The sequence below is a fragment of the Phodopus roborovskii genome, unplaced genomic scaffold (assembly GCF_943737965.1).
Source record: "Phodopus roborovskii unplaced genomic scaffold, PHOROB, whole genome shotgun sequence".
NCBI classification, from domain to species: domain Eukaryota; kingdom Metazoa; phylum Chordata; class Mammalia; order Rodentia; family Cricetidae; genus Phodopus; species Phodopus roborovskii.
The window spans coordinates 1,480,271-1,505,299 of record NW_026126575.1 but is presented as its reverse complement, the minus strand read 5'-3'; the positions used below and the strand labels follow the sequence as shown (position 1 = coordinate 1,505,299).

At 42.1% G+C, this 25,029-nt stretch overlaps 2 protein-coding genes across 2 annotated transcripts in view; one reads left to right on the top strand and one right to left on the bottom strand.

Moving 5' to 3' along the window:
* Mgll (monoglyceride lipase) overlaps positions 1 to 25,029 on the bottom strand; it is an 883,522-nt gene that overhangs the window by 756,753 nt on the left and 101,740 nt on the right. The gene's annotated exons all lie outside the window — the stretch shown is intronic.
* Positions 3,612 to 25,029, top strand: part of Rab7a (RAB7A, member RAS oncogene family) — a 51,254-nt gene continuing 29,836 nt past the window's right edge. The window contains exon 1 of the mRNA XM_051203382.1: positions 3,612 to 3,792. The gene's annotated coding sequence lies outside the window, so the exon portion shown is untranslated. The remainder of the gene's footprint in view (positions 3,793 to 25,029) is intronic.

Genomic DNA, 25,029 nt, shown 5'->3' with positions numbered 1-25,029 from the left:
ATGGCATAAGGGAAATGAACCAGAAACTACCATAGTATCTGGCTCCTCCCCTCTCTCCCAGTTGCTTCTCCTCATTCATCTGCTCTGCTTCAACTACACTGGCTCTGCTGTCCCTTGAACAAGGTGTATCCTTCTGTATAGAACTTTGCTCTGTTATTATGGCCAAACATAGCACATTCTGTTCATGTAGGATGCTGTGTCACTCACTGGTCTTGTTCAAATGGGACATCCTCAGAGAGGACTTTTTGGACACCCATGCCTGGTATCACCTATTTCCCATTATGATTCCTTAGCATTTTATTTATTTATTGATATAGGGTCTCTATATATAGCCCAGACAGGCCTCCAACTCTTGGTTGGAGTTTCCTGATTGCTAGGACTAAAGGCTGTACCTATCATTCCTGGCTACAAAACTCCATTTTATTGTAGTCAGACTTGCTCTGTACTTCCAGCTCCCAAATAATGACACTGAGACTTCTTAGTGTGAAAGCTTGGCTTTAGCTTAGGCTTGTTCCCAACTAGCTTTTAAACCCTATATTAACCTGTTTATATTAATCTACATTCTGCCACGTTGCTCATTACCTCTCCTCCATACTGTAAGCATGACTCCCTCTGTGTCTCACTCTGCATCTAGTCTTCTTTCCAGAGTTCCTATGTCTTCTTGGAAGTCCCGCCTATCTTCTCATGCCTAGCTATTGATCGGTTCATCTCGTTTTAAAGCCAATCAGAAGGTGTCATAGAAGAGACACATCTTCACAGTGTACAAAAAGATTATCTCACATTTTTATCAACTGCATCTCACTAATCACTTAATGAATTTTATTGTTTATTTTCTTCATACTCATGTAGGAGTAGGTGGGTGGTGTATTTGTGTGCATATATAGGGAGGTCTGTAAGCAGACTTTTCTGTCTCAACACCTAGTTCCTAAATAACCACATAGAGACTTATTATTAATTATAAATGCTCAACTGATAGCTTAATCTTGTCATTAACTAGCTCTTATAACTCAAATTAACCAATGTTTCTCATCTACAGTCTGCCACATAGCTCAGTACCTTTTCTCAATATGGCAAGTTCATCTCCTGCTTCCTCTGCCTCTCCTGATGACCCCCCAACTCCACCCTCTTCTTCCCAGCGTTCTCTTAGTCTGGTTCTCCTGCTTAACTATCTGGAAGAGCAGTCACTGCTCTTAACCACTAAGCCATCTTTCCAGTCCTAGTAATCTACCCTTTTAACTCACTATTTCTATACCATATTTCCCTTTTTTCCTTTAGAAAGATTTCTTTGCATTTAACTCTTTTGTTTATTTTATTTTTTCCTGTGAACAATAAAAACTTGTAACCAACTCTCCCTAATAATGACATTTATAATTCATTTAATAACCAAATCCCACACATAATCCATCTCTTGAGAATGTGGGCATCATTCTCTAGATGATTTCCAGTTGTCTGTGGTCACTGGTATCTTAGGGGGGACCTTGGGAAAATCAGGGTAAGCCGGGTGTCGGTGGCACACATCTTTAATCCCAGCACTTGAGAGGCAGAGGCAGGCACATCTCTGTGAGTTTGAGGCCAGCGTGGTCTACAGAGCGAGTTCCAGGACAGCCTCCAAAGCTATACAGAGAAATTCTGTCTTGAAAAAACAAACAAAAAAAAAATAAAATCAAAACAAAGCAACAACAAAAAAAAAGAAAGACAGAAAAGAAAAAAGAAAAAGAGAAAGAGAAAATCAGAGTAATTGTTAAGTCTTGGTTGGAGTAGTTTGTGAGACTGAACCATCTCATCCAGCAGACTTGAAGCTGTTCTGGGTGCAGAATTCTGAGGAGACTGTAACAGAGGCATTTTGAGATGCTGGATCACCTGGGCCATCCCTTTTTATTGGAGTCTGGTTCACTTGTTCTGAGAATACTTAAACTTTTAAAGGTAACATACATGTCTGTATTAATACAAGTACACATTGTGTGTTGTACACAGTTTATGTTTGAGCAGTTCCTGCTGGGCCTCATGGTTGTCTCCTAGTGTCTTTCATGGGTTCCATGTGCCAGTAGTCTTAGACACATCCAGCTTTGCTTCCTGACCGCTGTTCTATCTGCCATGTGGAGGCTGATTCTGTACCTAAGACGAGACGGAGAGACAAAGTCTGCACCCACTTCCCATGTTCCCACAGTTGTGGAAAGTCCTAGTCTATTCCCAGTTCTTTATTTCAGTCATTCGTAAGGTCCTACATCCCTGTCAGATGTCAGATAGGTAACCCAAACAACCACTTTTCCTAGTTGCTGAGGTCTGCTTATTCCTCCCTGGCCTTTTTGTTGTGAGATATCTGTTTACAATGTGTAAGATATGTCACTGTGATTGGTTAAATTAAAAGCTAAACAGTCAAGAGCTAGAATTCATGTGTTGGAGGTTCTCTCCTTATCGGGGAAATGCTGGAAAATGGCAGAACCTTTGAAAGGTTAGCTTAGTACAAAGGGATTCATTGGTACCAGTCCTGGAAAAGGAGTTGGTAGTCCCTTAGAAATCGAAATATATATATATATATATATATATATATATATATATGTGTGTGTGTGTGTGTGTGTGTGTGTGTGTGTGTGTATGTGTGTGTGTATACATATATATGTATATATATGTATATATATGTATATATATATGTATATATATATGTATATATATATATATGCTACTAGAAAAATATAGTTCTCTCTCTCTGTTTTGTTTAAGACAGGTAACCTTAGAATCTTGAAGGCTTGAGGATAATTGGTGGTCAAGACTTTTAGGTGAGTTCCAGTCAAAGAGAGAGGGAGGGAGGGAGAGAGGGAGGGAGAGTAAGTAGGGCTTGGGAGGCAATTTGGTACTGGACAGAGATATGTTTAATACATCTTTATGAACTTTTTTTTTAAATTTTTCGAGACAGGGTTTCTCGGTGTAGCTTTGTAGACCAGGCTGTCCTCAAACTCACACAGATCCTCCTGCCTCTGCCTCCTGAGTGCTGGGATTAAAGGCGTGCACCAACATCGCCCAGCTTTTTATGAACCTTTTTAATTGACTGAATTTTAGATCTACCCTTTCCATTCTCTTGCCTTTACTTCCCTTGGGTGAGTCCAAAGCCTGTGCCTCCACAATCACTTTTTTGTGTCTCTCTTTTTAGTTTAGTAACCCCTTAGCTCTTTTTCTATTTTCTTGGATTATCTATCCTGTCCATTTATTTAGTCGAGTCTAGTTCACCTCTTGGTCTCCGCCACTGAGGACACTGTAACTGATCGTTTCCATCCACCGTATAGGCTGCTCCCGGTGGGATTAGAAGACCCTGAATCACACCCTGCCTGCTACTTGGCTGACTAACCAGCGTCTTCCGGAAAAACCCAATTCTTCAGCGTTCTTTATGGGTACGGGGTGGGGGGTGTAACCCGGGGACGATACATTATCCGTTCTCGGTCCAATATGGCGTGCTCCAGCTTCTGCATGACTCTCAAAGATGGCAGCCCCCATCTGGAGATCGCCATATTTACCCCACGAGAAGCGGGGCCAGGGCCTGACGCGACCGGAACGTGACGCAAAGTGGAGGCGGGGCTCCTCCCCACAACCCTAGCGTCAAGTGTCTCGTGACAGGCACTTCCGCTCGGGGCGGCGGCGGTGGCGGAAGTGGGTGCAAGGCCGGAGCTTTGGCCATAAAGCCCGAGGCGGCGGCGCTGATTACGGTGTTTGGGGCTGGGCAGCTCCGGGGAGCCTGCTGGAGCCGGAGTCGGACCTCTTTTTCACGGCCTGCGTTGTGTCTCCTCAGCGGACCCCGCGGTGAGCGGCAGATCTGGGCTGCCCTTCCCCCGCCGCGGTCCCGGCCTCTGGGCCTGGCGTCCGCGGCGAGAGCCGGGCTGGGCCAGGCGGGGCGGCGCCCGTCCGGCGGAGGTCGGAGGGCGCGGGGTGACCCGGCGGGCGGCGGGTACGGGGATTCTTAGGCCAGGCGCGTTCCTCGGCGGCGGCCTTGCTGGGTGGGAAGAGGTACCGGCCGGCCACAGAGGCTGCGCTGCCGGGCGCGTCACATGCCCCGGCCGCCGCGGACCCTGGGGTCCTGCACGGTAAACCCTATTTCCGAAGTTCCAGGGGGGAAGGACCTCCTGAGTACCTCAAAAGGGCTGGCGTCCTCCAGGCTGGTAATGGTGTCGATGCTGAGAGTAACGTTGGGAAGATTTCAGATTTCTCGTTTGCTGTGCTTCGTGACAAGACCGCACAGGTTGTCCTATTCTCCCAGCAGTCCTCCGAAGCACCGAGGCAGTGTCTGCTTATAGAGAAATCAAAGAACAGAGAGGTTAAGTCAGTCGTCCAAGGTCACACCGCTGATAAGTTACAGAGTGAAAGACTGAAGCGTAGTCACTCAGGCTACTTAGCAATCTGCTGGCCCCTGGCCTCTTCTGCTTTAGATGCCCCGAAAGCTTGCCACCTGTTATCTGTCCATCAGCACTCCCCTCCACCTCCTGTCTAGTGATATCATTTGAGAGCCTCTTGATCTTACCTTAAAGCCATGTTGCATTTGCAGTTGTGACTTAACAAGGCATATTATTGTTATGGTAGTGTAGTATCACTGAATCAGAAGATCATGAATTCTGGCAAGATACATAATTGATTTGAATAATTTTGGTATCTAGATCTTTTCTTTGGGTCAGTTCTGGCTTGTCTACCGTGTGCACCTTCTTTTCTACAAGAGTTGATGGGTGCCTAGCTTGCTGGTTCTTCACTGATGAAAATACTGTCTTTGGCTTCCCAAAGAACAGACCCTTGTGACTTCAGCAGCTGATTGCCCGCATGATTGGGTTAAGAAAATCTCCTGTTGATAGGTTTCTTTTCTAGCTTAGAAGGATTGGTTCAGAATTGAGTGTAAGAGCTGAAAAGTGGGATCTCTGTGAGTTTGAGACGAGCCTGCTCTACAAGAGCTAGTTCCAGGACAGCTTCCAAAGCCACAGAGAAATCCTGTCTCGAAAAAAACAAAAGAGCTGAAAGTGAGTTATAGCTACTTCTGAAGCTGACCAAGCTAAAGTTTGGTATCCGAGAGTGCCCAGCATTTACTTTGCTACCCAGTTTATACACTTAAGGGCTATAACTTTATGTAATGTGTGAGTTTAGAGCAGACTGGCAGCTTCATTTAGGAAATGTTTTTCTTCCATCCTATATGTGTCAGGCATTACTGGGTCCTGACTCAGGGAGATAGACATGAGTCTCTCCTCAAGGAATTGTAAAATGGTGAGCCTCACAACTAGGAACTATGCTTTGAAATGACTGGGCTATGGAAAGAATGTGGGACTTTTTGCAAAAATAGTTTTTGTTTTTAATCGTTTTAGGTGAATCAGACATCCAAAAGTGTAGTGTTCTTTCAGGCTGACAACTTGAAATACTTGCCAACTTTTTGTATGTGGTGTCTTCACATGTGTGTATGTATAGGCCAGAGGTTCAGAGGTTGTATGGGGTATCTTACTTAATTGTTCAACTTTTTTTTTTTTTTTTTTTTTTTTTTTTTGAGACAGGGTCTCTTTACTGAACCTGGAGCTCGTCCATTCCTAAGCAGGCTAGCTGATGAGCTCCAAGGCATTCCCTTTCCCCCCACTGGTGTTATGGATGTCTCTGCACCTAACTTTTTCTTTTCTGATTGAAATGGGAGTGCTGGGAATCTGAACTCAAGACCGCATGCTTGTACACATGAACTTTAGGAATAGCGTTTGTATGGTTTGTTCCTGAAAGAGAGGGTCACATTATAGTTTATGGCTGACCACCTCTCACCTCTTTTGAAGAGTTACCATCAACATTCAACTTGATTCCATTTTTGTTGTGATTTTTTTTTTTTTTTGTCCTCCTCCAGGGGAAATGGATGTCTCTTGGTACAGTACACTGTAATGTGTGAGCAAAGGCACGTTGGGTATGCTAATATTTTCTTCTCAACTGACAAGAAAGCATAATGTGGCTCCTGCCAGACTTGGTGATGCATTCTGGATTTAAAAAAACCTGTGCCCCTTGTTTCCCATGGCTCTCTGGTTCCCTCCTTTTAAGTACCCAGGTTTTTTTTTTTTTTTTTTTTTTACTGTGAAGGTAGAACTACATGAGTAAATATAGGAGGGTGGAACTGAGAAGTTGCTCTAAAAATAGTTTATCAGTGTAATCTTCCAGGTAATTGTTGGCAACCACATGGGTGACTTTTCTGGTTTTCTTTTTTTGGTGCCAACTGTGCCTCATAATCAGAGGTCCTAACTCTCTAAGAGAACAGTCCTTGTAAGGAAGGGGCTGTGAATCAGTTTCTGACTCCACCACCAAATGAGGCAAGAAAGTTTGGTCGTTGGATTTGCTGTTACTCCATCTTCAAAGAGATCTGCACTATAATACTTTTACTATATGTTTGTCATTAACCTTTCTATGAAAATATGGTGCAAACCCAGACCCTTTCATTTTTTTCCATGCTATCTCCATCAAAGTGAGCATATATGGTGGAGACATGACTGTTTCCCTGGCTAATCTGGGCTTACCAGCAGCTCCTCTTAGAGCTGGGTCCTCTTTGGAAGGGCTCTGGAGCTCCCTTATGTTTTGGTTCCTCCTTTCTGCTCCACTGGGTTACTGTTGTGTTCTCATTGCATTATCAGACGCTTACCTCTGCTGGCCTATGCTCTTCCTGGGTGAAGTGGTCTGGGTGCACTGCCTGCACTTGCTGCAGAGACATTTTGTGGAGTTTTTTGAGTTAATTGTCCTCACATCTTTCACCTTTAGACTAGAGATTATTTGCATTTATGTTTTAGAGTTTAAATAGAAAACAAAAACAAAGCCAGACTTTAAATAGTGGTTGTGAGCTATGATTTGTAAACCAAAGATAAAACTGATATGATGGTTAAAATCAAAACCGACTTTAGGAGTCTCTGACTAGTTTCAGTTTTAGTATTGCAGACTCAGATTCCAAAACCATATGTAAGAATAGCTACTTGCAAAATGTCCCCTTGGGGAAGGAAGGAAGCTTGGGATTTGGCTCTGGTGGTGACGTGACATGCAGTATTGGCCTTGTTCATCTGCTTGTAGATGCAGTAATTAATTAATGCACAGGGTGGGAGGCCATCCAGACCTCTGCTTTGGTGATGTCATCACTGTTTGATTTCCTGGTCTCCTAGGATTGCCTGTGTTGGCACAGAGTAGATCTGAGGCAGCCTGAGGACCTGAGCAGTCTGTAGGGATTGCGCAGCCTGACCTGCTTCTCAGTCAGCCTTGTTTATGATGCTACCAGCAGAGTGAAGGTGGTTCTTTTTTTTTTTATTTATTTATCTATTTTTTTTTTTTTTTTTTGGGAGCCTGTCCTGGAATGTATGTAGACCAGGCTGGCCTCGAACTCAGAGATCCGCTTGCCTCTGCCTCCCGAATGCTGGGACTAAAGGCGTGCGGCACCAACACCCTGCTAGTGAAGGCGGTTCTTGATGCTCCCTGGCATTAAGTGAAGATGGCTTCTTCAGAAAGTTAACTCACTTGACTTGAGCCTGTAACAGTTGTTGTACACAACTGAAATGCACTATATACATGTATGTAAATGAAATCAAAATACATGCTAATTAAAATTAAAATGATTCAGGGTGGTGATGGCCCATGCCTTTAATTCCAGCTCTCACAGGAAGCAGAAGCACTCCGATCTCTGTGAGTTCAAGGCCAATCTGGTTTACAAAGCCACACAGAGAAACCCTGTCTCAAAAAACCAAAAAAAAAAAAAAAAAAAAAAAAAAAAAGAAAGAAAGAAAGAAAGAAAAGGTTAACTAATACTATTTGTTTGAGACTGTATCAGTGTGAGTTTTAAAAGGTTGACTTCAATTTAATAAACTTTAGCCTGAGTTGAGCACACAGCAAAGCTACACTGAATTCATCTTTAAAAATCTCAGCTTGAACTTTATGAACAGCAGTGGCTTGATACTCATGCGTACACACAGCCACCTTCTTTTTGAATGGGTCTTCTGTAGTCCAGCTTAGCCTTGAAACCTTAATTAAATTGCTGATCTTCTTTCACCTCCTAAGTGTTGGGATTGTAGACATCCATCACTGTGTCTCTTAGAATGATTGGTCAGTCTGCCAACAATTCTCCATGCACTTACAGATCTGGGGGCCTTGAAGCAGCTCTAGGTCATCTTTCTAGAGTGTGGTGGCATATACCTTTTGGGAGGTAGAGACAGGTAAAGCTTTGAGTTTGAGGCCAGCCTGATCTACATATTGAGTTACAGACCAGCCAGGGCAACACAGTGAAACCCCCCCCCCCTTTTTAAAGCAGTTCAGGTAGGTTGACACACACCTTTAATCACAGTAGATGGATCTCTGTGAGTGAGGAGAGCCTGGTCTACATAGTTTCAGGACAACTAGAATTACATAGACCCTGTCTGGGGGAAAAATGCTTTGGCTGGTGTCATTTAGTCAGTGACTTCAGGAAGAACATTGTTGACTTGTAGAAACCGTCCTACCCAGCATTTTCTGTAAATGCATCTAGTATTTGTCTGTTACTTAGGGATCCCAGGGAGTGTAATTTTATGCTGTCAGCCCAGTGTTTCTTGTTGAGATGGGCATGACTGGTTATATGGTTTAGCTAGAGTGGAGTGCCATCTTGCCTTTTCCATCACACATATATTCCCTGAAGGTCTTTGTAGTTTGACCCCTTATGCACATATATCTTTCTTCTATTAACGTACTTAAAGTTATATCTTTTTTGCTGATTATTAAACTAATCAGGTTTTTTTTTTTAAAGGTAGGAACTACAAAGAAAAAAAGGTTGTGATTTTTCTACCTACTAGCTTTTTTCCTGCAAATATATACTTTAATTTTATTTTTTATTTAATTTTATTTATTTACTTTTTTCCAGACAGGGTTTCTCTGTGTAGCCATGGCTGTCCTGGAACTCGCTCAAGGCCAAGATGGCCTAAAACTCAGCGATCTTTCTGCCTCTGCCTGTATGGCCCACTTTTTAAATAGGTACACATCTATATGGAAATATAGATGAGCAGTTTATAGAATTTTCACAAACTTAAAGGAAAGGACTCCTTGTGCTTCTTTCAAGCCATTAGCTCCTTACTGCTGTTAACTCAAATGAGGATTTTCTTTTTTTTTTTGTTTTTCCTCATTTTTGTAAAGCTATTTATTGAACATCTCCTCCAGCCCCAGTCCTACCCCACTCCCACGCCCAGAACATGAAGCCAGCTGCAGCTGATTTCTAACACTGTGACTAATTTTGCTTAGTTTGGATTCCTTTGTGTTAATGGAATTATCCTCTGTGCAGTCATTCCTTTATATCCTTTATATATTTTCTGAAATCTCATGTAATGTGTGGTTTTAATTCCATTTTCATTGCACCATAATATTCCATTATATGATTAAAATGTTTAAAATTAAGTAGAGCTGGTGGTGTGCTGTGCATCTGCATTCCCAGTTACTCTGGAGGCTGACACAGAATAATCTCTTGAGCCCAAGAGTTCAAGATGAATTTGGATAACATAAGAAAACCTCTATTTCAAAATAGAAATGAAAAGATAAAAAGTAGAAAGGCTGGGTTATAGGCTATGTGTCTGCTTATATGCCATGGTAGTTTAAACATCAACAGTGTATTTCCCCAAGGCTCTGGAGGTTATTCACCTGAACTGCAGATGGACAGAAGATGTTTCTGAAGCCTCTTCCCTGCCCTTCACATCATCATCATCATTTGTGTGATGTCTTAACCTCCTTTTAGTTATACCGAATAAGGAAGGGCCAACTCTAATGACTTCATTTAACTTATAACCCTTAAAGATCCTACCCTGCAGTAAGTCCCATTCTGAATTGTGGCTAGGCTTGGAATGCATGAATGGGCAAGCTTGGAGGGTTGTGTGTGGGTCACAGTTTACCTGTCTGTTTCACTTAATGGATAGGGCCCCTGCTCACAGAATTTGACCCATTGTGGCCCCTTTTTCCCTTACCAGTGCAGGGAGACCTGGAGTGGGCAAGAGAGGCCCCAGATCAAAGTGTGCCTTAGTTTGAGGCTATTAACAGTGTTGCTTACCTGTTAGAGGTGAAGGCTGGGGAATCTTTGATTAGCATATGCAGGGCCCTAGATGTGATCACCTCCCAAAAGAAAACAAGTAATGAAATGATGAATGTTCTGAGGATAGAAAAACAGAATGACTTCAGTGTGGTGGCTGATGAGAAGCCATCTCTGTGGTCTCTTTCTTTGCTTTATTGATCTTTGATCTTGACCCCCATCTCTGATGAGCTTGTCCTGAAGAGTATAGCTTGGCCATAGCAGAGGGCACCTGCATTCAGACTGGATCTGATGTGTCGTCCTTAAAGTGCTGGAGTCCCTTATGCATATGCTAGTATAGGTGTTTGCTGGCATCAGATTGCTGGTTTTTTGGCTGAATGATCTTGAGCTTTGAACATCAGATCTTAGGTTGTATTACACGGCTTTGCTTCTTCCAAAATCTCAGCCCCCTTTAAAGCTTTAACAGTCCGCACCTGTAACTCTGCAGAGTTACTTTTGGTAGCAAGTGAGTAGTTTCTGGACCAGTAGTTTACTAGATTTTTATTGTCTACTATAAGAAAAGGCTGCCAGCAGTTGTGGAAATGTAAAATTAGGAGTCCTGGAGATTGAGGAATAATTGTAGAACCAGGAAGGTGAGAGTCCTAAAAATAGCTTAAAGAAAATGTTAAAGTTATTTGATGACTTATGTAGGGAGAAGAGTGCCTTAGTGAAGTTTTGGATAAAGATGTGGAAATGTAACTTAGTGGGAAGATTGGCATTTGGGCTAAGAGGTGCCACTGTTGTTAATGCTATACCAGGTAGACATTGTCTGTTGAACCTCATGACTGTGTTGAATAATCTGGATAGCTGAGTTGTTATGGTGCACACTTTTAATCCCATCATTCTGAGGCAGAGGCAGCAGATCTCTGAGTTTGATGCCAGCCTGGTCTATAAAGCATGTTATAGAACAACCAGGATTGTTACACAGAGAAACCCTGTCTTGGAGAAGGGGTAAAAACAAAAACAAAACAACAACAGTAATTGGATATGTCCTAGTTCTGGGAGAGGAATGATTTTCTTGTGATAATTTATTATCACAATTGAATTTAGGGCTTCACAGGAGCTAGGCAAGCACTCTACCACTAAGCTATGATCCCACCCCAGAATTGCCTTTAATAATAGTTTAAAAATGGGAAGACTAGGGGTGGAAGAAGCCAGCCTTGTAGGTTCCTTTTAGGAACTTATGGCCAGGCGGTTATTGATCTAAGTGTCTATGATGTCTGGAGTTAGAATAAAAACTTCTGGAGATGTTGAAAACAGTTCCTATATCTGCCTGTATCAATAGCTATCTGCTTTTCAGCCAGCCTGCCCACCCAAAAAGCAAAGAAAAAAAAAGCACTGTTACTTTTGCCTCTTATTTAGTCCTAGGTTTAAATTTAGCTTAAGACAACTTATAAGACAACATCTTCATGGTACAGACCAGCAAATACAAGTTTCCAGCTTTTCTTTCCTTGCTAACCCCCCCAAAACAAACAAACAGACAGACAGACAACCCGAGGAACAAAGCCTTCTTAGCAAGAATTGCTTTCCAAGGAACTTGCTTTTTGAAAGTTGTCTTTGTTTTTCCTCCCTATGGGAATATGATACATGGAACATGAACAGCCTGTACATTGCATCGTTTAAGCTTCACAAATTCAAATTAAACTTCTTGACATGTCACTTCCTTCTTCCAAGATGTTCAGTATTGGGAAGCCACTACATAGAGGGTCTGGGACTATCACCTAGTGTCTTAAGTTTGCAGAAGGCTCTGAGAACCTACTATGAGAATAGCATCTTCAGTGAAGATCTGCCTTCCTCAATATTTGTTTTGTGTTTCAGCATTTTAAAAGCCAGCTCTATAAGCTGGGTGTGGTGGTGTAAACCTTTAGTCCCAGCACTCAGGAGGCAGAAGCAGGTGGATCTATGTGAATTCAAGGCTAAGCCCGGTGTACAGTGAGTTCCACGATAGCCAGGGCTACACAGAGAAAACTTGTCTCAAAAACAAAATAAGGCAGTTATACTGCTGTTCTGTTTCTGTGATGTGAAAAGTTTCCGGGTAGTGACCTTTAAAACAGTATCAGACATTACGGGTGAGGCTATGCTTTTAAACAACCTCTGACTGTGCACAATAGCACAGATTCTTGGGTTGCTGCTGGGCTTTCTGTTGTCATATTTTGTTTTGAGAGGAGCCTTGCCATGTTAGCCCAGACTGGCCTTGCACTTGAGATAACAGGCCCACCCCTTTCCTTCCCTTCCCTTTTTGTTCCTCAGGTAAAACCCAGGGCCTTGTGTATACTCAGCAAGTGTTCCACACAGAGCTCAATTCCAGCCCTGCATCCTTCCTACTCCTTACTTAAGAAGCATCCGTAACAGGGCAGAGAAAAAGCAAACTGCTCTTGGGCCTAGAGGAAATTGTTCCAGGCCAAAAATGACTCATCCCACTTATGCTTATGGCTCAATGGCTAGAATAAGTCACAACATAAGAGGCATCCTAAGTGTGATCCTACTGTGTATTCAGTAGGCCCAGGGCTGGAAGCACTAGTGTCAGTTAAAGTGGCTGAGAGAAACTAACCTTTTTTAGAGATTTCTATTCAGGCAGGTGGTTAGCTTGGAAGCTGAAAGGAGCTTAGTTCTGCAGTATATATGTGTGGCTTGTTTGAATCCTGGTTTCCTTGTGTGTCCCAGGCTCGGTAATCCTCATTCTTCAGTCTCCTCAGTGCTGGGATTGTAGGTGCTACCAGGCATGGTTTGGGAGTTTAGCTCTGTTTATGTCACCTTGATTCAAGATTCACTCTCCAAAATAGATTTATTCTAGGGAATAAGTGTAATAGCCTTAGTTAGTTACCTTGAGATGTTCTCTGCACACAATGAGGATGAAAGAAACTTCCAATCAGACTTTCCATCTTTGCCTCCCATATTTTCAGCACTGACATCCTAGACCTTCTAAGTATCCTTTTATTGATGGATGCCATCCCATCTTCATGAGGCAAAGTTCGGGATAGCCAGGGTTATACAGAGAAACCCCCGTCTCAAAAAACCAAAACAACAATAACAACAAAACAACTACCTGTTCTTAAAATCCTTTAGTATTTTCAACACTCTCTGGCTCTAAGTCATAGAAACTTGTTGACCTTTTTGGGTTTTTTTTTTTTTTTTTTTTTTTTTTTTTTTTTTTGAGGTAGGTTCCCTTGTAGCCCAGGTGGGCCTTGACTCCCTTACTGGGATTACAGGAGTATATGCATCCCTGCTTGCTTCTTATTAGACATTTTAAAACCACTGACATGAAGCTTTGCCTTCCTTATTTCTTTATGAGAGGAAAGTATGACCTCATGACCTGAGATTTGTCCTTTCGTATTGTTTATAAACTACAAAAGCAGTATAAAAGTCTTTTTCGGAGATAGGGTCTCACTGTGCAGCCTTGGCTGGCCTTAAATTGTAATCCCAACTCTGCTACCCAAGTGCTAGAGTTACAGGCCCACTCTGCCTTGCTAGTATAGAAGTCCATTTAGACAATGTGGTGGTTGTTCAAAACTCTTTTAAAGTGGGATCACAACACACATTTGTAGCTTTGTAAACGTTCTGCCATGTGTAGTAGAAACTCTTCCTTGTAATGTATGCTGGCTTTTGTTTTTGCTGTGCTGGTGAGCAACCCAGGACTCCATGCATGCTAGGTAGCTGGTGTATCTCTGACCCACATCCCTCATCTATTACATGCTGTTTTTAATGACTTCTGATAACTGCACTTGCCATCCTCTAAAGATCATTTTCGTTCTAACCCTGCAAGGAAAGAATTTAGGGGACTAGAGAGATGATACAGGGGTTAAGACTACTGGAGGATTTTTTAGAGGTCCCAGGTTTAATTCTCAGCACCCATATGGTCATTCACCATGGCCTGTAACTCTAGTTCCAAGTATCTGATGTCCTCTTCTGGCCTCTGCAGACACCAGGCACGCATGTGGTGTGCAGGCATCCATGCGGACAAAACACCCATACATATAAATAAATTAAAAGAATTCCGTCTTCACCTTTTGCCACCTATCAATCATTTCCTTAAGATACAGTGGTTACACACAACTTAAAATTTCATTTTCATTGCCAAGGGGCAATGAAAGGTTGTGCTTACATAGTGTCAACTGTCAATTTTCTGAATTTTGTCCACTTAACCAATGGGTAAAATGTTAAATGATACTTTGTTTAATCTTTAAGTTTTGATAGGTTAAGTGTAGTAGTTTGAATGCGATGTCCCCCAAGGTGTCAGGCATTTCAATGGGTGCTCCTGATTGATGCTGTTTGGGGAGACTTAGAGGTGTGGCCTTGCTGGAGGAAAAGGGTCAGTAGGGTCTGGTTTTGAAAGCTAAAGACCTCTGCCATTTTGAGTTCATGCTCTGTTTCTTGCTTGTGAGCTTTGTTTGCTGTTCCAGTTGCCATGCCAGCCTGACACCAAGCTTCCCTGCCTTCATGGAGATGGGCTTTTATCCCAAACAAACCCTTCCTTGTGTTAGTTGTCTTGATCATGACATTTTATCATAGCAGTTGGAAAAGTAACTATTAGTTTTAAAACTACATTAGTGCTCTGTGAACTTGGCTCTTCTGTGCCAAAGCTCCTTTTCTCCATCTATAAATGGCTCAGATAATAGAGTTTTGATTCTTTTTCTTGGCTTGTTTTCTTGATGAAATTTGGCGGGTGATGTGTTTTTGTAGAAACAAACTTTTCTGTGTTAGATCTGCCACTTTGTTTTCTTCTCTGGGTTATGTCATCATTTTTGTACAGGACAAAAACAGCTGTTCATTTATCCCTTGGCCCATGTGTGATTTTTTTTTTTTTTTTTGTTATTGTTGTTTTTTATGTTGTTGGGGGGGGCAGGGTTCTTTTACCAGATAGATGCCTGTTTAATGCTTAACTATATTGTCTGTTCCTTATTCACAAGATACTTTATCACATGAATTCCCTACCTACACATGCTAACTCCCCTCCCCTGCCCTCCCCTCCTACATGCTGTTTTTTTTTTTTCCCCCCTCTGTCTTTGGGTAGTTTCCCTCTGCATTGTGCTATGTTTTGGTAAGTCAGGCAGTTTTCTGTCCTTAAAGAAGTTTCTCCTTTGATCAGTTTGACTAGCAGACTCGGTCACTAGATATTGAGAGTAAGCTTTTCCTAAGGTGCCCTCAAAGAATGAAGAAGCTAAATACTTTCTCTGTTAGTGTATCTGGGACAAATGCTGTGTAGTTGTCTGTTTTTACAGATGTACAGTAGTAGAAGACCTGTTTTTGGTGTTTCTTTTTTTTTTTTTTTTTTTGCCATAGGGTTTCTCAGTATTGCTTTGGAGCCTGTCCTGGAACTATCTCTGTAGACCAGGTTGGCCTCGAACTCACAGAGATCCACCTGCCTCTGCCTCCCGAGTGCTGGGACTAAAGGCTCCAGCCACCAACACCCGGCAAAGACCTGTTTTTGATCCCTAGAGTCCTGGGTTTGCTGGGGCAGTAGTAATGGAGTACTCCTTGAGGAAGCAAATGTTAGATTTAAATTATGTTCATGAAACCCCTAAGTATTTCCTGCTGTCTTCTCTGGTCTTTCCTGCTCTATTTGTAAACAGTCTTGGGGAGGTAGCTCTGTCTGTAAAGTGCCGGCTGCAAGCTTGAGGACCTGATTTTGTATCCTTAGTACCTTAAAAAAAGCTGGATATGGTAGCACACTCCTGTGACTCTGGTTCTGGTGGGAGGTATGAGGTTGGGGAGACAAAGTTAGGTGGATCCCAGGGACTTGCTGGCCATCCATTGTTGCTGAAATGGTGAGTCATAGGATTAGTGATAGACTGTTTTAAAATGCAAGTTGGAGAGCAATAGAGGAAGACACCTCGTGTCAACCTCTGGCTTACACACCTATTCACACACCCACATGGGAGCACAGCACTTCCACTATTGAGCAGCAACAACAAAAGAATTTCACAAGTACAAGTTACTTCATAATCTACATTGTAGATTATTTACTGTTAATACTGTTTCTTTGGGGAGTTATTAGTGGTGCATTTTCTGTTTTATTAACTTTAAAATGTTGGTTTTTTTATGTGTTTGTATGTCTGTGCAGTTAATTCTGTGCCTGGTTCCTCAAGGAGACCTGAAGCAGGTGTCTGATGACTGTGAACTAGATGCGGATGCTGGGATTCAAACTCAGGTCCTTTGGAAAAGCAGTCAGTGCCCTTAATTGCTGAGCCACCTCTTGTTTTGACAGATCAAGATATAGTTAATTAGTCCTTACAGAGTTGACCACTGGGCCAGTTTTTCTTTTCAGAACTTTAAAAGGAATGTTAGCCATCTAAATTGAGGAAAATGATGGTCTTCTAAACAGGAAGACCTGGGTCAGTCAAGTCCTCCCATTTTTCATTGCTATCCTTTGGAGGCTGAGTTAATCATCTGTGTATGTCATGTGAAGTCTGTCTGCACCTACCCAGCTGCTCCTGCCAATTTTTTCTATGAACTCATGAGGTTGTCTGAAGTTGTAAAGGGTCCACAATCTGCTTGTTGTTTCTGTGAAGGATGGAGCCTTCTGGTCATTTCCCCTCCAACCCCCCCCCCCCCCAGCCAAGTAGGGTTTTAAAGCAAACAGGGTTAGAAAGATCCACTTACTCTTATTAGTGTGTGTAGTTTAGAATGAGTGAGTGTATATGATGGGCAGATGGTCTGTATAGTTAATTATTAACTTCACCTGTTAAAGCAGTGCTGGTCAGAAACCGAGAAGTGAATTGGTGCTGTAGAGAACACTGAGTTCTATCCTTGGGTTTTAGGGGAAGTGAAAGTGTAGTCAGCATACAGGCAGTCTCAGGATGTATCATGCTGAGTACTGTGCTAAAGAAGGGCCTGTGGAGGGAGTTGTTTTTTCTGCACTAAAGAATTTAAGAATGTGAGGGGCCATCAACAAGAGGATAATATGAAGATAATGATATACTATGCTAAAAGTTAAAACAAATTTTTTGGGGGGCTGCTGAACCCATAGCTCTGACCAGCATCTACCACTACTGAGCGGAAACCTCAGCTCCACCTTTGTGAACAATATTTTTTTTTGTTGTTAGTTACTGTTTTGTGATACAGGATCTTTTTGTAGTCCTGAAACACACACACACACACACACACACCCTTTGTAGTCCTGAAAAACACACACACACACACCTGGAACACACAAACACAACACACACCCTGCAAAGGCCAGAAGAGTAGATTGGATTCTCTGGTTTTTAGCTGCCATAGTGGTGCTGGGATTGAACCTGGGTACTTTGGAAAAGCAGTCAGTGCTCTTAAGCACTGACTTAAGGTAACCTGGCCTGGCACTCACTTTAATTTATATCCAAGGTTGACCTCCAACTTGCAGCAGTTCTCCTGCCTCAACTTTGTGGGTGCTGGTAGGCATGAGTTGCTGTAACACGAAAGGAAATCCAGGTGGTGGCATCCCATGCCTTTAATCCCAGCACTCTGGAGGCAGAGGCCAGCCTGGTCTACAAAGCTACACAGAAAAACCCTGGGCGGGGTGGGGAAGGGATCTTGAAAGTAAAGTCTTTGTCCCACTTCAGCTGAGATTCTATTAAGGAATAATGTTGAGCCAGGTGTAGTGGCCCAAGCCTTTAATCCTAACACTCTGGAGGCAGAGGCAGGTGACACTCTAAGTTTGAGGGCAGCCAAGACTATGTAGAGAGGACTGTCTCAAAAAACAAAAAGAAACAATGTTGTAGCGGGCATTCTTTGACTGTCAGTCCCCAAATCATAACACGGAGACTTATTAGTTATAAATGCTTAGCCTTATGCTTGTCCCGCTAGCTCTTAAAACTTAAGTTAACCTGTTTCTCTTCATCTGCATTTTGCCTTGGGTCTTTTTACTTTTCTTTCATTCTGTGTGTCCTACTCCATGTCTGCCCGGCGGCCTCTGGATGTCTCCTTTCCTTTCTCCCTCATTCTTTCCTCTCTCATTATCTCTAGCGTTCTCCTACTTATTTTCTCTGCCTGCCAGCTCCACCTACCCCTCCTTTGCCTCACTATTGGCTGTTCAGCTTTTTTTTTTTTTTTTTTTTTTTTTTTTTAGCCCAATCAGGTACCTTAGGAAGGCAAGGTGAAACAGCAACACATCTTTACATAATTAAACAAATACGGCATAAGCAAATTAACACATCTTTGCCTAGTTAAATATTTCACAACATACAGTATTGAGCTGTATACAGTTATGGGCAGAATGATGGCTTTATAGGGTAATAACACAGATGAGGGTACTTACCGAAGTAATATATGTGCATATAAGTGTGTGTGCGTGTGGGCATGCTCTTGCTCACAAGCACTAAATAGCGTTTTTGGTAATAATGCATCTAAATAGGTATTTTCCCCCACCTGGATTTTCTTGACTGAGCAAATATATCCAGGGAAGGAAGACGTGTTGATCTAACTTGTGTTAATGGCAGAGTTCAGAGACCCCATGTGGATAGCTAGCTACCACTAAGAAAATGAATGTAAACTTGTCCATTTTGAACAGTATCTGCACTTATAGCTCTGCAGAGTCTGTCCAACAGATGGCAGGATCCTGGTGACCATGATGTGGAACTTTCTTTGGTAATTCATCATGGGGCGATTCTACTTTGAGGATACACTACTAACTGCAGAAATCAAAGAATTTATAAGGGAGTCCTGTGAACAAGTGTATATCTGTTACTCAGATAACCTAGATGACTGGACACATTCCTAGAAATACCAAACCTGAGGCTGAATTACAAAGAAATAGAAAATCTGCATAGACTCAGCCAGTAAAGAAATTGAATCAGTTGTCTCTAGACTCTTACAGTGGAAAGCCCTGGACCTGGTAACTTAATAGGTGAATCCCACTGAAGTAAACTTACCAACCCTTCTCATGGTCATGTTGTCTTTTCACAGCAGTGGGACAATGACTAAGACACTTTTAATCATTTTGCTATCTCCTTGACACTCTAATTTCTTTCATCAATAATTTGTGGTTTTGTTTATTTTCCATACTTTTACAAACAAATTGTTCTATTAACTTCCTTTTGAGATTATTAGTGTATAGAACTGTGATTTCACTTGTAAATTTAGTTTCTACAGTTTTGCTGAGTTACTTTATCAGATGTAAGCTTTCTTGTTATTAAATTCCTTAGATTCCAGCCTGGCTTACTAATAATCTCGAAAGGAAGTTAAAACAATTCCACGACCACAACAGTTCTTACAAGAGAAAACATTTTACTGGGGGCTGCTTACTGTTTCAGTGGCTTAGTCCACTGTCATCCTGGCAGGGAGCTTGTAGGCTTGGCGCTGGAGTAGTAGTTGATAACTACATGCTGATCCACAGGTGGAAGAGAGTGGGTAAGGCAGGCAGAGATACCCAGACTGTAGGACAGACTGGGCCTGGGGGCTTTTGAAACTGCAAAGTATACCTCCTAAATATTTTAATCCTATCAGAGTTCCATTCCCTGGTGATAAGCATCCAACTATATGAGCCTATGGAGGTCATTCTTACTCAAACCACAAGTCCGATGACCCAAATCAATCATTAGAACCTATATAAAAAGCCAAATGCAGTGGTGTGCATCTTTAATCCCATCACTACTACGGTAAGAAGGGAAACAAATTGCCCACAGGCTTGTGGGCTAACTAGTCTGGATTACGTAGTGTGATGCATCTCTCTCTCTCTCTCTCTCTCTCTCTCTCTCGCTCTCTCTCTCTCTCTCCCCCATCTTTAAAGATTAATGTATTTACTATATGTATATATGTGTACTGTGTGTGTGCCTGATGCCTGAGGAGGTCAGAAGGGCACATTAGATCACCAGGAACTGGAGTATTGGAGGGTGACTCAGGCTTTTAATCTCACTACAAAGAGAGTTCCAGGACATCCAGGAACATAGACAATTCCAGAGCCTGCCTAAAAACAAAAACAAAACAACAATAGAATTCTCAGCAAACAGTCTCATAGACCTCATCCAGAGATATGCTTCCATGGTGCTTCTAAACTGTTTTCATTTTTTGGTAGTGTCTTAGTATGTAGCCCTGGCTAGCTTGGGACTTGCTATGTACACAGGACTGGCCTTGAATTAACAAAGGTTTGACTTCCTCTGTTCCTTGCTCTGTTGGTTTGTTGTTTTGTTTGTGTTTGTTTTTAAACAACTTCATAGTGTAGCCCTGACTGGCCTGGAACTCAATATGTAGACCAAGCTGGCCTGGAACTCAGAGAGACACATCTGCCTCTGCTGCCAAGAGCTCAAATTAAAGGTCCAGCTCTATGGTGATTCTAGATCTTAATAAATTGATAAGATTAACCACTGCAACTAGAATGTAACTCATTGGAAGAGGATATGAAATCCATTCTTAGCATTGCAAAAAGAGAAGGAATGAAGGCCAAATGAATGAAAAGAAAGATAGCTTGTGTTGATTGATTAGAAAATGTACTGTTTTAGGGAATTACAGTGCTATCCAAAGTAGCAGATTCATTGCAGTCCTCAATTTTAAATATCTACCTTTCCTGGGTATTGGGGCATACACCTGTAACCTTAGCATTCAGCAGGCAGAGGCAGGGGGATCTAGAATTCAAGACCAGTCTGGGATTACAACATAGATTGTTTCAAAAAGGAAAGAATGTTGGGCTGTGATGGTTCATACCTTTAATTCCAGCACTCAGACATAGAGACAAGCAGATCTCTGAATTCCAGAATGTCCAGGACTAACAAAGAGAAACCCTGTCAAAAACAAACAACAACAAAAAAAAGAAAAGAAAGAAAAAGTAAAATTAGAACCTATCTAACATTTATGTGGGAATTTATGGAGTTCTGAATGTCCAGATTGTCTTGACTACTCAGAACTAGGTTGTGGTGAGGTCATAGTTCCTGATTTCAAATTTTACATCAGAGCAAGTCAGGCAACACAGGAAACCACACCTGAAATCCCGGCACTCTGGACCCTGAAGCAGGCAGATGACAACTTCCAGACCAGCCCTACTTCCCCTAAACACAGTGACACTTCCCCTAAACAAAGCTATGCCAGCGATAGCACTGTCTGGCACAAGTCCAGATTTTTACTTTCTTTCTTTCTTTCTTTTTCTCCTAGGCTTAGTATCTGCTAGTATTAGCAACAACATAGTAACAAACATGTAACTGACATTTTTCAATTAATTCTTCTTGTGATACAATGTATGTGGAGTATAATATGCCATTTTTATATTTTTGCTTTTTTGTGCTGTTGAAGGTACATTTTTTGCCTGTATATGGTGTGTGTGTGTGTGTGTGTGTGTGTACATATGTGCATTTTTTTTGTGTGAGAATGGGTGTGCTGCTGTAGGCCAGAGGCTCATGTTCGGTGTCTTCTATTCTCCACCTCCTATATTTAGAGGTGCATTTCTATTTATAAATCTAGAGCTTGCTGATTCAGGGATCTCTTTTCTCTGTTTCCTGCCTGTCTGCCTAGCTATTATTTGAGTGTTGGGGTCCCAAACTCCAGTCCTCATGCTTGCTTGGCAAGTGCTTACCTATGTTATGTAGCCCACTCCCTAGTGGAGTACAGTTTTATTTTTATTTATTTTTGAGTAACTGGTTAACTTTGAATTTAAGCTTTTCCTGCCTCAGGTTCCCTGCCTTATTCTACATGGCTTTGGGATTAATGTGACTTGGGGTGAGGGAATGAAGAAAGGACACACACACACACACACACACACACACACACACACACAAAAGCTGGCATCGGGTGGGGGTGAGCCATGCACTCTGATGGAACTATGTCAGCAACAGCCTAGAAAGTATTTATACTTTTGGATGAAGACACAGATTTAGCTAATCTTGGTAGGTGGTCTTGGAAGGAAGCATTTTTAGACTGTAAAACATGTGGGGGGTGTACCAGGCTTTTTTCATTTGGGGGCCACCAACCTGCTTCCAAATCATGACATGAAGTTGTCTTATTAGGAATGCTCAGCCTGTCTTAGGCTTGTTTCTGGCTAGTTGTTTTTAACTTAAATTAACCAGTTTAGCTACCTTTTGCCTCAGGGTGCCCCCCCATATATCTTTTATTTTTTGTTTGTTTGTTTGTTTCGAGACAGGGTTTTCTTAGTATTGCTTTGGAGCCTGTCCTGGAACTAGCTCTGTAGATGAGTCTGGTCTTAAACTCAGAGAGACCCACTTGCCTTTACCTCCCTTGAGTGCTGGGACTAAAGTCGTGTGCCACCAATGCCGGCCAGTATATCTTACTTTCATTATTTTGTCTAGCTGGCTGGTGGTTGCCTGTCATCTTGCCCTGGGAGTATTCCCCTCTTTCTCCTCTTCTCTCCTTCTCTTACTTCTTTCTCCCTAAATTTCTCCTCCTATCTGTTCTCTCTCCTTGCCAGCCCGGTCTATCCTTTCTCTGCTTAGCTATTGGGTGTTCAGCTCTTTGTTAGATCAAATCAAGTGCCTTAGGCAGGCAAGGTAAAACAAATGCAATATAAACACCCTTACATAGTTAAAGTACTATTCCACAGCATAAACAAATGTAGCACATCTTTGCCTAGTTAAAATAATATTCTATATCAGGGAGGAGGAAACTCTATGTCATTTTCTCTTGATTTTTGGAGAGCCTTTGTACTCAGCATTCATAGAATCTTTTTTTTTCCCCTCAGGTCAGTTTTGTCTGGAGTGTCCTTACATAGATCCTTTCCGTATTCCAGCCAAAAGGTTGGCTCACTTTCTTAACAGGACAGATTTATTTAAAAAAAAAAAAAAAAAAAAAAAAAAAAAAAAAAAAACTGTACCGCACTATTCTGTTTCCCCAGTGCTGTGCTTTTTGTTTGTTTGTTTTGAGACCTTTTCACTGTGGCACCCAGGCTGGCCTATAACTCAAAGAGATCTACCCCTCTCTGCCTTTGCCTCCCAAGTGCTTCACAGTATAGTAGTCAACCTCAAAAATTCAGCCCAGTTAAAAACAAACTGGACGAGTGGTGGCCTTGAGCTCCTTCGTCATATAGTACTTTGCTTGGAATGCCACTTCTATCCAGCTGAGGGTTCAGCATGTTGATATCTTCTTTTAAAAGTTATATTTTTATTTTTGTTGTATGGATATTTGCTTGCATGTATGTGTGTTTGCCACATGTGTTTCTGGTCCCTGTGGAGGTCAGAAGAATGTATCAGATCCTCTGGAGCAAGAGTTACAGACAATTGTGAGCTACTGTGTGGGTGCTGAGAATTAAACCCAGGTCCTCTGCAAGAGCTGCCAGCCCCAGTAGATACCTTGTTTTTGGAGGCTTTTTCTTAGTCCTCAATTAAGGTGGTATTCGACTCACCTACAGCCCTAGTTTTATGTGGAGGGTGTTTTGATTGCAGCTGTTTATTTTACTTTGGAAAGTATGCCTCCCTCCCTCCCTCCTGCCTGCCTGCCTGTGTCCATGTATGTGGAGATCAGAGGTTAACTTTGTCATAGATGTGTGTTCACTCTGGTCTGTCTAAAGAAGACTTGGAGACACTTTAAGAATAAGTGGGCAGTTGTGGCACATGCCTTTAATTCGCAGCACTCAGTAGGTAGAGGCAAGCAGACCTCTGTGAGTTTGAGGCTAGCCTTGTCTACAGAGGGAGTTCTAGGAAATGCACGAAAAGATACAGAGAAATCTTGTCAAGAAGAAGAAGAGGAAGAAGAAAAAAAAAGGAATGATTTTAGCCCCTTTTTGCAGCTTCAGGGGAGCCCATCCTCAGTCAACCGAATTTTAGTTGTCTATGTTTACACTTTGGCCAGTTGATTACAATATGCTCAGAACAACTTGAATGAGGCTTCCAGAGGGACAATGCCAAGTGCAAAGTCTTGATTTATTAGATACCACAGTTTTCTGAACCAAGTTATGCATAGGCCTTTATAACCTGGGAAAGTCCCAAACAAAGTTCACATAGGGAGAAAGGTATCCAGTCAAAAAGGATGGATTAGGCTAGGGGCTACCTTTCTGGAGCTAGGCCAGATGCCACCCAGCAGGGAGTTAGGGCTAATTGCTATTACTCCAGTGCCAGGCTAGCAGGATACTGCTACACTACTTTGGATTCTAGGACTGGAACACAGATCCCTGGGCTTGCACAGCAAACACATTTCCTGAATCACCCCACTGGCTATACTTGCTATTTTAGAACTTCAGCTGTGTTAAGATTCTTTGCTCACTTTGCAAAAATATTATTGTTTCTAAATGTGTATGTGTCCCTGCGTGCACAAGTGAGTGCAGGTATTAACAGAGGCAAATGATGTCAGATCCTCCTGGACAGTAATTCTAGGGGGTTGTGAACTACCTGACGTGAGTGCTGGGAATTGAACCTGGGTCCTCTGGAAGAGCAGTGCTCTTAACTGATGAGCCATTTTTCCAGCCTATTGGTTGTTCTCATCCTATGAGTTTTTTGCTAATGTTTTGCCTCTTCCTTATGGTTTACATATCTATATTTTCTCATTCTTTCTATTGTTTCTATTAATAGTTTCACATCCTGATTTTTGTACTTGATAATAAACTATGTGTGATCCATGTGATTGCCTTATAAAGTGGCATAAAATCCCTTAAGAAGCCATTTTCTTTTCTGTGCAGACCATGGAGACCTTTACCTAAGCAGGGTGAAACTGCTTGTACAGGTTGTAAAGCATTGAAGCTTTAGTCTGGCATGTGGTGTTGCCAGGTGGTTATCCCTCTGGTGCTGTGGGTGCATTTCCCTTTGCTATGGTGTTATTCTTAATTGTTAGGATCGTTAACTGAAGCTTAGTCTCAGTGGATTCCAGAGACTTTCAGATAGGATTTGGGTACCTGTAGTCTGCTAAGACAATGGTCACAAATATTCTGAAGGGCTGGAGAGCTTTCTCAGCTGGTCAGAACACTGGTTGCTCTTCCAGAGGACCCTGGTTCAGTTCCCAGCACCCACATGACAGCTCACAACTGTCTGTGACTCCAGTTCCAGGGGCTCCAACATAAACATATATTCAGACAAAACATTGATACACATAAAGTAAAAATACAAAACATATTTTGAAATGTGCAGTCTACTATTCTTATGAAGAAT